Here is a 14,068-nt window from a genome sequence, read left to right as displayed (position 1 = left end):
TTTTTACATTTACGTCTCATCCAATCAATTTATTTGTTTAACAATTTCAAAAATCTGATTTTTTACATTTACGTCACATCCAATCAATTTATTTGTTTTACAATTTCAAAAATCTGATTTTTTACATTTACGTCACATCCAATCAATTTATTTGTTTAACAATTTCAAAAATCTGATTTTTTACATTTACGTCACATCCAATCAATTTATTCGTTTAACAATTTCAAAAATCTGATTTTTTTATTTACGTCTCATCCAATCAATTTATTCGTTTAACAATTTCAAAAATCTGATTTTTTACATTTACGTCACATCCAATCAATTTATTCGTTTAACAATTTCAAAAATCTGATTTTTTTATTTACGTCACATCCAATCAATTTATTTGTTTAACAATTTCAAAAATGTGATTTTTTACATTTACGTCACATCCAATCAATTTATTTGTTTAACAATTTCAAAAAATCTGATTTTTTACATTTACGTCACATCCAATCAATTTATTTGTTTAACAATTTCAAAAATCTGATTTTTTCATTTACGTCACATCCAATCAATTTATTTGTTTAACAATTTCAAAAATCTGATTTTAACATTTACGTCACATCCAATCAATTTATTCGTTTTACAATTTCAAAAATCTGATTTTTTACATTTACGTCACATCCAATCAATTTATTTGTTTAACAATTTCAAAAATCTGAGTTTTTACATTTATTTCACATCCAATCAATTTATTTGTTTAACACTTTCAAAAATCTGATTTTTTACATTTACGTCACATCCAATCAATTTATTTGTTTAACAATTTCAAAAATCTGATTTTTTACATTTACGTCTCATCCAATCAATTTATACGTTTTACAATTTCAAAAATCTGATTTTTTACATTTACGTCTCATCCAATGCATTTATTTGTTTTACAATTTCAAAAATCTGATTTTTTACATTTACGTCTCATCCAATCAATTTATTTGTTTAACAATTTCAAAAATCTGATTTTTTACATTTACGTCACATCCAATCAATTTATTCGTTTTACAAAAAAGTATGTTTTATTTTTTTCATTTACATCACATCTAATCAATTTAGATTCGTTTTACAAAAAAAATATGTTTTATTTTTTACATTTACATCACATCCAATCAATTTATTCGTTTACAAAAAAGTGTGTTTTATTTTTTTCATTTACATCACATCCGATCAATTTATTCGTTTTACAAAAAAGTATGTTTTATTTTTTTCATTTACATCACATCTAATCAATTTATTCGTTTTACAAAAATGTATGCTTTATTTTTTTCATGTACGTCACATCTAATCAATTTATTCGTTTTACAAAAAAGTATGTATATATTTTCATTTACATCACATCTAATCAATGTATTCGTTTTACAAAAAAGAATCGTTTTTTTTTCATTTACATCACATCTAATCAATTTATTCGTTTTACAAAAAAAAGTATGTTTTATTTTTTCATTTACATCACATCCAATCAATTTATTCCTTTTACAAAAAAGTGTGTTTTATTTTTTTCATTTACATCACATCTAATCAATTTATTCGTTTTACAAAAAAGTATGTTTTATTTTTTCATTTACGTCACATCTAATCAATTCGTTTTACAAAAAAAAATTGTTTTATTTTTTCATTTACATCACATCTAATCAATTTATTCGTTTTACTAAAAAGTATGTTTTATTTTTTTCTTTTACATCACATCTAATCAATTTATTCGTTTTACAAAAAAGTATGTTTTATTTTTTTCATTTACATCACATCCAATCAATTTATTCCTTTTACAAAAAAGTATGTTTTATTTTTTTCATTTACATCACATCCATCAATTTATTCGTTTTACAAAAAAGTATGTTTTATTTTTTTCATTTACGTCACATCTAATCAATTTATTCGTTTTACAAGAAAAAATTGTTAATAGTAGCCGAATGGATTAGGTCTCCGCTAATCGAACCAGAGATGTCTCGTGGTATGGGGTTCAAATCGTTATTTAATCGGTATTAATCGTGACATCCTGCACTGAAGATTCCCGAAAGGATGAAACACTAGTGTCTGTAGGTATTTAATTATTATAGTAAAATATAATTATGACAGCCCCTTTAAGAAATTCGTTTCTTATCGTTGAGCACTTTCAGTTGAGTTAAAGTCGGTCAATTTAGCTCTTATGCATAGATCATCGTATAACGATTAGATCACTGTCTGACTGAGGTAAAATTAACATTTAAAATCAAGATGTTTAAATTCAACGCTATTTCACGCGGCTAATTGTAGCCGAATGAATTAGGTCTCCGCTAATCGAGCCAGAGATGTCTCGTGGTGTGGGGTTCAAATTGTTCGACTGGTGTTAATCGTGACACCCTGCACTGAAGATTCCCGAAAGGATGAAACACTAGTGTCTGTAGGTATTTTTTTTGCATAGGCATCACCATATTATCAAGGCCAAGAGGCCATTCAAGGATAAGAGTTAAAGAGTGTACAGTAGAAATTGGACATTATAGTAATCATTAGTAATGAAAATTTGGTAAAGTTGATAACTTATATGGAACGGCTCATCAAGAACTTATTTACGTTAGACTTGAAGACAACCATATTGTAGTCAGCCGGAAAGCAGGAAAACGGAAGACAATTCCACAGGCGTGCAGTTCTAATAAAAAAGCTTTGTTCATGGAATCTACGTTTAGGTTTAGGCACAGATAAAGAGTGGGGGGGAATTATTGATAGTGTTTACAGCTAGACGAGTGTTTCTTGTGAAAGTTTGGCGAGGGGGGGCCATAAATTGAAGCTCATTCGAACACTGTCCATGAAAATAACGATACATCAGAGACAAACTCGCAACATCTCTTCTGTGAGATAGAGGTTGCAAGGAAGAGAAAAGGACATCTCCTACGAGGCTACGAAGTCTATTTTGAACTCTATCAAGGCAGGCCAAGTCCTTTCTAGCAGCTCCTGCCCAGATGTGGCAACAGTATTCCATCCTTGGACGTACCTGGCTCTTATATAGATAGAGAATAGCATCAGCAGTGAGATATTTACTGGATCGATAGAAAGATCCCACCATTTTTCCAGCGGCCTTGGCAACAGATTTGATGTACGTGTTCCATTTAAGATCAGGAGTAATGGTCAAGCCAAGAAGTTTGTCAAAACTTGAGGCCTCCTGAAGACGAGAGCCATTCATTTCAATTGATGTCAGATGTGGATCAGAATGTTGATGATGTAAAGAGAGAAGCTTGGTTTTAGATGCATTAAAAGTAACCAGCCATTCTTTACCCCATTGTACTACGTGCTCAAGATCAGAGGAGAGAGAATTGGAGAGAACTTGGTCGTTTACTGTCTTAGATGTGCTACCATAAATGGTAGTGTCGTCAGCATAGATGTCTACAAATGATGTAAGGATGTGATTTGGAAGATCATTAATGTAGATCAGGAAAAGAGTTGGGCCCAGGATGGACCCCTGAGGGACACCGGCATTAATACTGTGAGCTTCAGATTTTTGCCCCTCAACTACTATTATGAACCTATCAGAAAGAAATTATTTAATAATTGAGAAGACATTTCCAGCAATACCATAGCTAGAGATCTTATGAAGTAAACCTTTATGCCATACCCTATCAAAGGCCTTAGATATGTCTAGAGCAATTGCCCTAGAAAGGTTGCCTCCGTCGAGAGATTTGCTAATCCTATGAGATATAACTGTAAGCACATCTGTAGATCTAGCAGAACGGAAACCATATTGAGTGTCACTAAGAAGGTTATTTTTGTTGAGATGGTTGATTACTTCTGTATTTAACACAGATTCCAGCAACTTACTCATGACGCACAGGAGACTTATTGGCCTGTACTGAGAGGGGGATGAGCGATCACCTGAATTCTTAAATACAGGGCATACTGATGAAATTTTCCAGGGAGATGGGAAACTATTCTCCTTAAGACAACGTTTAAACAGTTTTGTAAGTATGGGCGCTAGTTCAGGTTGAAGTTTTTTTGAGTACTATAATTGGAATACCGTCAGGGCCAGTTGCTTTACTTGAATCAAGGTTTTTGATTAGCTTGGCAACATCACGTAAAGATATAAGTATATCACATAGCGTGTTTTCTGATACAGGAGGAAATATTGGGGGTTGGCAAAGGGTAGAATTTGCTGCGAAGTTCTTGACAAAGAGTTTGGCTTTGTCTGATGCTGACGAGATTACCTCATGTCCATTGATAATAGTTGGGATGGAGCACACGGTTCTGTTCATGATTCTGTTTGCTATTTGCCAAAACTGGTGGGAACCAAGCCGCTGCTCAGCTACTTTGGACTTAACAGATTGAGCATACAACTCTCTTGCATTCTTTTTCTTACAATGGTTGCTGGCAGTCCTGAAAGCGGCTTTAGTTTTCATACATCTATTACGTTGGAAACAGTGGAAAAAGTGATTTCTGTGCGCAATGGCAGCAGCACATTCTGGAGAGAACCATGGCTGGCTGTTAGGTTTTTGCTGAAACTTTTTGAGGGTATGAAACGGTCAATACCTACAATTAACCATTCCATCAGGTCTAATACTATAGAGGACACATCCTTTTTAAACATGGAACGCAGAGGTAGATCAGATATAAATGTACGGAAGCTATCCCAATCAGCCTTAGTGTATCGATATACTGTACGATGGAGAGGTACGTCTGGGGACTTATTACATTTCATTTTTATCTTAATTGATACAACAGAGTGGTCGGAAGAGCCAAGAGGCGATAGAACAGAAATTGAACATAGTTCAGGGTAAGTTGTGAGAAAAGGGTCTAGTAGGCTCGAATACTGGCCATCATTGTCGGGCACACGGGTGGGTTCCTGAACAATCTGAGTGAGGTCATAGGCAATGGAGAAATCATGACAGAACCTTCCCTCATCATCGGTCTTGTTAGAGTGGGTCAACCATTCGACGTTGTGAACATTGAAGTCACCACATACGTGAATGTTAGCTGAAGGATAAGCAGATAAGACTTGGTCAATTTTCTTAGATATGCTTTGAAAGATAGTAACTCCGCTGTTATGAGGGCGATAGAGAGTAAATATAAATGCCGTAGTGTGAGCTAAAGCAACCCGGAAGCACATATAGGGTAAGTTAGGATCTTCCCGGGAGATGTCCCTACCACATGGAAAGTTATCCCTAATATAGGCACAAATTCCATGCCCATTGCGATCTTGGGGGTCAGATTTAGAAGTTAAGTTAGAGTATCCTTTAATTGCGAACTCTTCTAGGGAAATAGCCTGTCCAATGCCAGTTTCACTTAAAAATAAAAGGTCTGGTTTAGTCTCCTGTAATTGGGTTCAACCTCTGGAAGGTTAGGACGTAGACCCCTGATGTTGGAGAAGGAGACATGGTAGTAGGGGTCTACGTTGGAAGTTGGAGAACCGGGTTTAATCGTGTATTTTTTCTTGAAACTTGTCATGATGAATTTTTGGAATTTGTGGACTAGGTCGTCAGATTTACTTAGAGCAGGACAGAGAAGGGAAACTAAGAGAGAAAAAGAAACTATTTTTTTTTATTTATAGCTAATGATAAGGTAAAGCCGTAACAATTACCCACTAGTATGGCATCGAGAGGCCCCACCAGAAGCTACTGCATGGTCCAGAATCCATTCACCACATGGCAATACAGCAGCTCCAGTACTTTGCACCTGCTGATAGGACAGCCTCCTTGGTGGTTAATCCAAGGTTCAAGTCCCTGACTATCAGGCGGATAACGTCAGCCCAGACAAAACGTTTACCTCCAGCACCCTTACTAGTGACATGGCTACAAGGATAGACATGGAAACAGAAAATTTCCGCCATCTCTGCCAACTGTTCGCGCAAAATACTGCCAACCTAGAAAGCAGCTTTTTCTTCTCCCAGCTATCGAGATTGTGCACCTCTGACGTTAATGAGACAAATGATTGTACCGACCGCCATAAGAAGCACGCTAAACCCGACTAGCTATACGTCTCGCTTGAATAAGTACATGCCGAAACCATTAGACATCGAACAAGGTTTCAAAAAACTACGAATCAAATTCAAGACATTCGCACATAAACGCCATACCACCTGTTCACGATATGGATCTTCATCAGATCGCTAGGGACCAGGAGAGCGACAAAGAATTAAACAAATGACGACGGTCTTTCTCTTTCAACTTTCAACAAGTTCCCTTGTCTTTCTCAGGCGATTTTATTTTGTGCGAAATCTTCGCTGATAAGTTTGCCAAAACACTCGTTACACAGCGAATAGCATGATTTGGGGTACCGGAAATTATTACCACTTACTTGGATGCAAGCATATATGGACTACGCCTTGTCATCCTTCCTCGAACGACTTGGTTGGATGCTTTCATCGCCAACTGAAAGCTTCCTTAAAAGCACATTCCGATCCCAATAGTTACATAGAATTCTGTTCTTTCGTATTCCTTGGTATCAAATCACCATTAAAATAGACATTGGACTTACAGCTATCGAGATTGTGCACCTCTGACGTTAATAAGACAAATGATTGTACCGACCGCCATTAGAAGCACGCTAAACCCGACTAGATATACGTCTCGCTTGAATAAGTACATGCCGAAACCATTAGACATCGAACAAGGTTTCAAAAAACGAGGATTCAAATTCAGGTATTTAATTATTATAGTAAAATATAATATATATATATATATATATATATATATATATATATATATATATATATATACGTTTGTGAGTGTTAAGGTTCGTAATTATTTTCTGACACCATGTTGTATAATGTAGACTGAATTAGTAAAAGGATTAGTCAGAATATTGAGAGAATAGAGAGAAACGTGTGAACGAAACAAAAGCTTTAATAAAACTTCAGAGTAGTAGTTGTTTTTGCTACTAGGATATATTATGTGATTTTATGGTGGGAGTTTGCAGGCAATAGTAATGGTGGGATTAATCCCAATCAAGGGGAAATAACTCATATTACTCGATGTATATAACAAACTTCCTCAAGACATTTACACGTTTACACATGTTTTTGTAATGATGCAGTACTCATGCTAAGTTTGCATAATGAAGACTCTATTTTAAAATTTGGTCTTTGCAAATAATTAGGGTTTGAAATTACATTTTCATATTGTTATAAGCTTCGAAACTAGTTTGTAATGGTGACTTCTTACACTGCTAGTGTTGTATTGTTGCTGTGTTTCGTGAAATAATTATTGATGTGTATATGCTGCCGGAGTTGTGTTTAATATGTTGTTTGTGTTTTGTATTTTCTTTTTTTAATGTACGGCTTTCTCTAGCGATTTTCTTTGTTGAAGTGAGGTGCGAGTTATTCTATTGATGTGTGTACATGAAAAATGGAATTTGAAATTGTCGTGTGTATTTATGTGTTCATTTGCGTTGTCTCGATGAACGGCTTTGTATTATCGTCGCCATTATTGTCGCTGTTGCTGCTGGTACTGGTTTATTCATGTAAATATGGAGAGATATACGATATAAGAATCAGAAGATTCAATTATTATTCCGTTGTGTCTTCTTTGTGTAAACTACATGAATTCTTTGGTTTAATTAACTTTTACAGACGATTTGTACTATACTGTGCCGAGTTAGCTCAGCACTTTACCGATCTTCTTTGGAATAGAAAAAAGAATGAAGAATTCCCTTATTCATTGATGTTTCTAATGTGGACCTCGGAAGAGTGTTACAGCAATTCATCGATAGTTTATGACAACCATTAACCTTCTTTCCTACAACACTTCAAGATGCTGAAGAAATACAGTACTTTCAGTGGGTAATTGCTTGCTGTTTATTCCGCGGTAAAACATTTTCAGATTTTTGTTAAAATTTCCAAATTTCACTATTTAAATTGATCACAAACGACTGTCACATGTCTTATTTGCTAAGCCTGGTAAACATTCATTTAAGAAAGCTTGTCACTTGGATTACATCTCACAATTTACTTCGGACATAAAATACATCAAAGGCACCGAAAATATGGTCGCTAACACACTATCACGTATGCACATGAACGCCATACCACCTGTTCACGATATGGATCTTCATCAGATCGCTAGGGACCAGGAGAGCGACGAAGAATTAAAAAAAATTACGACGGTCTTTCTCTTTCAACTTTCAACAAGTTCCCTTGTCTTTCTCAAGCGATTTTATTTTGTGAGGAATCTTCGCTGATAAGTTTGCCAAAACACTCGTTACACAGCGAATAGCATGGTTTGGGGTACCGGAAATTATTACCACTTACTTGGATGCAAGCATATATGGACTACGCCTTGTCATCCCTCCTCGAACGACTTAGTTGGATGCTTCCATCGCCAACTGAAAGCTTCCTTAAAAGCACATTCCGATCCCAATAGTTACATAGAATTCTGTTCTTTCGTATTCCTTGGTATCAAATCACACTTAAAATAGACATTGGACTTACAGCTATCGAGATTTGGCACCTCTGACGTTAATAAGACAAATGATTGTACCGACCGCCATAAGAAGCACGCTAAACCCGACTAGCTATACGTCTCGCTTGAATAAGTACATGCCGAAAACATTAGCCATCGAACAAGGTTTCAAAAAACTAGGATTCAAATTCAAGACATTCGCACATGGACACTTTTTTTTTGTAATAAATGACGCAGTGTCCATGCGCCTGCAGCCGCCCCACTACGGCACTTACAAAGTGCTTAGAAAATATTCGAAACATTTTGTAATAGATATGAATGGTAAACATGACTCCGCCAGCAGTGATTGACTGAAGAAAGCATTTTTCGAAAACACAGACTGTAATACCACATTGGTATGGATGCAAACCTTGTCTAATGACACAATGCATCTTGATGCTGTAACTTCCAGCAAATCCGGCAGGCAGATAAAGCGTCCACTCTGTTTTTCTATATTATACCCAGTGAACTCAAAACGATTTTCATGTAACAACAGCCACATACGTCTGGAACAAATCTGGCACATAATTTTGCTACATATTTTACCCAGTGAACTATTTGTATTCTTTTTTCTTAAAACGATTTTTCGTCTAGGAAAAGAGTCATTTAACAGCAGCTACATACGTCTGGAACAAATCTTCAGCAGAGAGATTTTCGTAGCAAGCACCATTTCAGTGCGCATGTGTATCATTATGAGCAAACACACAACGTCATGATTTGGTCACCTACACAATATTAATTAAAGAAATGTGTTGTGTTTCCGTGCATAGTGATACATTAAACAGGCTGGAATGTTCGAGAACATCGGTATAGAAGGATTCGCCTGCGAAAATCAAATCAGTTTCGTTTTGTTCTAGTTTTTTTCTCTTGTCTTCCTCAGAACTGGATCTAAAAATAACTTCGCACTCGGAAATTCTTAAAATTACCTGTCTTGAATTTGTACGCCAAGCACATGAAACTTTTAATTCTCACCATGGAAAATTACCGCATTTAACGGGAATTTAAATCTTTTTTTAACAATATTTTTTTCGAACTTCTGTTTTCTTATATGATGAACACACACGCATTTTGTTTTCTTATATGATGAACACACACGCATTTTGTTTTCTTATATGATGAACACACACGCATTCTGTTTTCTTATATGATGAACACACACGCATTTTGTTTTCTTATATGGTGAACACACACGCATTTTGTTTTCTTATATGATGAACACACACGCATTCATTTTTCTTATATGATGAACACACACGCATTTTGTTTTCTTATATGATGAACACACACGCATTCTGTTTTCTTATATGATGAACACACACGCATTCTGTTTTCTTATATGATGAACACACACGCATTCTGTTTTCTTATATGATGAACACACACGCATTTTGTTTTCTTATATGGTGAACACACACGCATTTTGTTTTCTTATATGATGAACACACACGCATTCATTTTTCTTATATGATGAACACACACGCATTTTGTTTTCTTATATGATGAACACACACGCATTTTGTTTTCTTATATGATGAACACACACGCATTCTGTTTTCTTATATGATGAACACACACGCATTTTGTTTTCTTATATGATGAACACACACGCATTTTGCTTTCTTATATGATGAACACACACGCATTCATTTTTCTTATATGATGAACACACACGCATTTTGTTTTCTTATATGATGAACACACACGCATTTTGTTTTCTTATATGATGAACACACACGCATTTTGTTTTCTTATATGATGAACACACACGCATTTTGTTTTCTTATATGATGAACACTCACGCATTTTGTTTTCTTATATGATGAACACACACGCATTTTGTTTTCTTATATGATGAACACACACGCATTCATTTTTCTTATATGATGAACACACACGCATTTTGTTTTCTTATATGATGAACACACACACATTTTGTTTTCTTATATGATGAACACACACGCATTTTGTTTTCTTATATGATGAACACACATGCATTTTGTTTTCTTATATGATGAACACACACGCATTTTGTTTTCTTATATGATGAACACACACGCATTCTGTTTTCTTATATGATGAACACACACGCATTCTGTTTTCTTATATGATGAACACACACGCATTTTGTTTTCTTATATGATGAACACACACGCATTTTGTTTTCTTATATGATGAACACACACGCATTTTGTTTTCTTATATGATGAACACACACGCATTTTGTTTTCTTATATGATGAACACACACGCATTTTGTTTTCTTATATGATGAACACACACGCATTTTGTTTTCTTATATGATGAACACACACGCATTCTGTTTTCTTATATGATGAACACACACGCATTTTGTTTTCTTATATGATGAACACACACGCATTTTGTTTTCTTATATGATGAACACACACGCATTTTGTTTTCTTATATGAACACACACGCATTTTGTTTTCTTATATGATGAACACACACGCATTTTGTCTTCTTATATGATTAACACACACGCATTTTGTTTTCTTATATGATGAACACACATGCATTCTGTTTTCTTATATGATGAACACACACGCATTTTGTTTTCTTATATGATGAACACACACGCATTTTGTTTTCTTATATGATGAACACACACGCATTTTGTTTTCTTATATGATGAACACACACGCATTCCACTTACATTGAACCTGGTCAGTACTAAATGGGTAACCATTTGGGACTTTCCGGTGCTGTATGTGCTCTCCGCTTATCTCGGCATTGTTTCCAATCGTCCTGGTCTTCTCCTTGCCACTGGACCCAAACAGTGTCGATTCAGGAGAGGTGTGGTTAGAGATTGCGCAACCCTTGCCTCACAATTACAGGTATCCTTTATCTTTCGAGACTGAACGGAGGCATCGACGTGATTTAATAACCGTTTTCCTCTCAGAAAATACCATGCAACCCACATGTGACGCTATTCATATTAATATTCTTCTAACACGTAAATAAATGTTATTTTATTTCAATACGTGTTATTTTAATTTTATGTAGGATATGATTTGGTAAAAACATTCTGTTAATCAGAAATCTCATTAAATTTACCTTTAATGGTCCCGCAGATACTCTACTACTTTCGACTTCTAAAAATTCCCACACCTGCAACCTCGCTCTTAAAAATTGGTAGATCCCAAATATGAATTGGTGGACACCAACTCACACTCTTACAATAAGTGACTCCACACCAATCCGTTCTCATGCTACAGGACTGCCCTCGTTCATAATGAACACCCCCCCATTGCCAACTTCAACATATTTATACATTGAACTCTTCTCTTTCAAAAGTCTATTTAATATTTAATCTACGTTTCCAGACCAGAACATTTTTAGCTAACCCGTTTCTCTTCTATATTCTTACTAACTAAATATGAGTGTACATCAAAATTTATGAAATATAATCCAGTTATATTATTTTGATTCACAGATAACCAACACCATTGTTTTTAGCTAATCAAGGGAGATAATCCAAACTTTTTGATAATTCACTTTGTAAAAAAAAAAAAAACTATAAAAAGAGGAGAAGATAAAAACAAGAATTTATTGAATTGAATTAAACATTTATTAAATTAAACTTTAAAATATTTATTGTGATTATCACAAAAATGAAACGGAAATTTAAATTTCGATCCGGTGCTGTGATTATAGTTCTAAACCACGCATGCATGAAAAAATCGATTTCAAGCAAAACACTAATTTAATGAAAGATTACACTATTTTGTAGTTTTTTCATTTCATTGTTTTTGTTATATTTTTCATTTCATTGTTTTGCTTTGGTAATTATGCAGAAAAAGGAACATGAAATTCAACAGTTATGAAATTGTTATGTAAAACTACAGTCCTGTTTAGAAAACTACAGTCCTATTTCTTAGCTATGTTATTTCATATGTATACGTATATTCATATGCATATATTTTCATGAAAACATTTTCTGGAGCAGTGTAACAGAGCACGTGTAAGAAAATCAGCAGCAGCTGTAGGATAGCTGGCTTGTGAAAATAGATTCGTGAAAACGAAGGCAAGAATTTTTTCTGAATCAGCACTTCCACTAATTTTAGCCACGAGTCAGCACAGTTTATTTGAACATGTGTTATTATATATTACTAGTTGTTGGGTATATAAGTTATAAGTACGGGACAAACATACTAAATAAAATCAACGGCGAATTTAGACAAATGAAGGCTTAGCACATTAACATTTTTTACTTTTAAATGTGGATTTATTTTTATTTTTACTTTGACTTTCTCTTGTTTCCCTTTATGTATTCTATATGTTGATAAATATTACTTTGTTTTGTGTTTTGAACGTATAGAAACTTATGGAGGCGTTGTCAAGCATCTAAACCATTTTTGTGACATCGGAAAACTTTCATTTTTGACCATTTATTGGCTTCACACAGTTTTTGAATAGAATTAATTAATTTTCTAAAATGGACGTTTTGATCTAGCTTTAGATAGTGTTGTATGGTCTTTACTTCAAGGTATTGCATCCTTCTATTGGAGAATGGACATCTTTGCATCTTATCATCTTAGGTTTAATGAGTGCCATCCAGGCTATGGCAACATAATTGTGTGAAATTGGCAATTCTAATACGCATAGATCAAAATACAAATTGAATAAGATTATAAAATATTTATTAGAAAATCGAAACAAGTAATTGTATTAAGAGAAGAAACATTTCTAACTAACAAATTAACAAGGATTAAAGATAGGAATTCATCTTTATAATATTTTAATGGAATGTGTCTTTTCATTTCGATTAAATGTCTTTATTCTGTTAGATCTCCATGGACAAACGTTTTATCATCTCTTAAGTCTCATGTGTGCCTAAGCGTACATCGATGAAATGGGATTTTAACTGCTTGTGACAGTGAAATTTGAATGAAGCACACAAAACATATATATGAAAACAACCATGATTAAAGTCTAAAATCTTTAGTAGATATTTAGACATAAAAACTTGATATAAAATAAACGATTTATTGAGATGTATTAAATTGTTAAAAAACTGTAAAACTTTTTATTGAGATTTATCAAAATTAAATAATTTTTTTAAATGTCCAAACATTTTATTACGATGTATTATATTTTACAAAATTAAAAACATTTTATTGAGATGCATTAAATTTTTTTAAAAGATCTCTTAAAAGGTTTTATTTAGATGTATTAAATTTTTAAAAAATTAAAAAAATTAATGCGTTTCATTGAAATGTATTAAATTTTAAAAAATAAAAAAGTGCCCAAACGTTTCATTGAGACGTATTAAATTTACAAATAAAACTGTTAAAGCATTTTATTAAATTTAAAACATGAAACTGTTAACACGTATTAAATTTAAAAAAATAAACACTGTTAAAACATTTGAGATGTATTGAATTTTAATAAACTATTAAAACGTTTCATTGAGATGCATTAAAAAAATTAAAAATAAAAAAAACTGTTAAAACGTTTTATAGAGATGAATTAAATAGAAAAAACTTTTAAGACGCTTCATTGAAATGTATTAAACTTTAAAAAATAAAAAAAATGTCAAAACGTTTAATTGAGATGTATCAAATTTAAAAATAAAACTGTCAAAGCGTTTGAGATGTATTCAATTTTAAAACA

Source organism: Euprymna scolopes, chromosome 46 (assembly GCF_053919585.1).
Source record: "Euprymna scolopes isolate OS-2025 chromosome 46, ASM5391958v1, whole genome shotgun sequence".
NCBI classification, from domain to species: Eukaryota; Metazoa; Mollusca; class Cephalopoda; order Sepiida; family Sepiolidae; genus Euprymna; species Euprymna scolopes.
Note: the sequence above shows the minus strand (reverse complement) of the source record.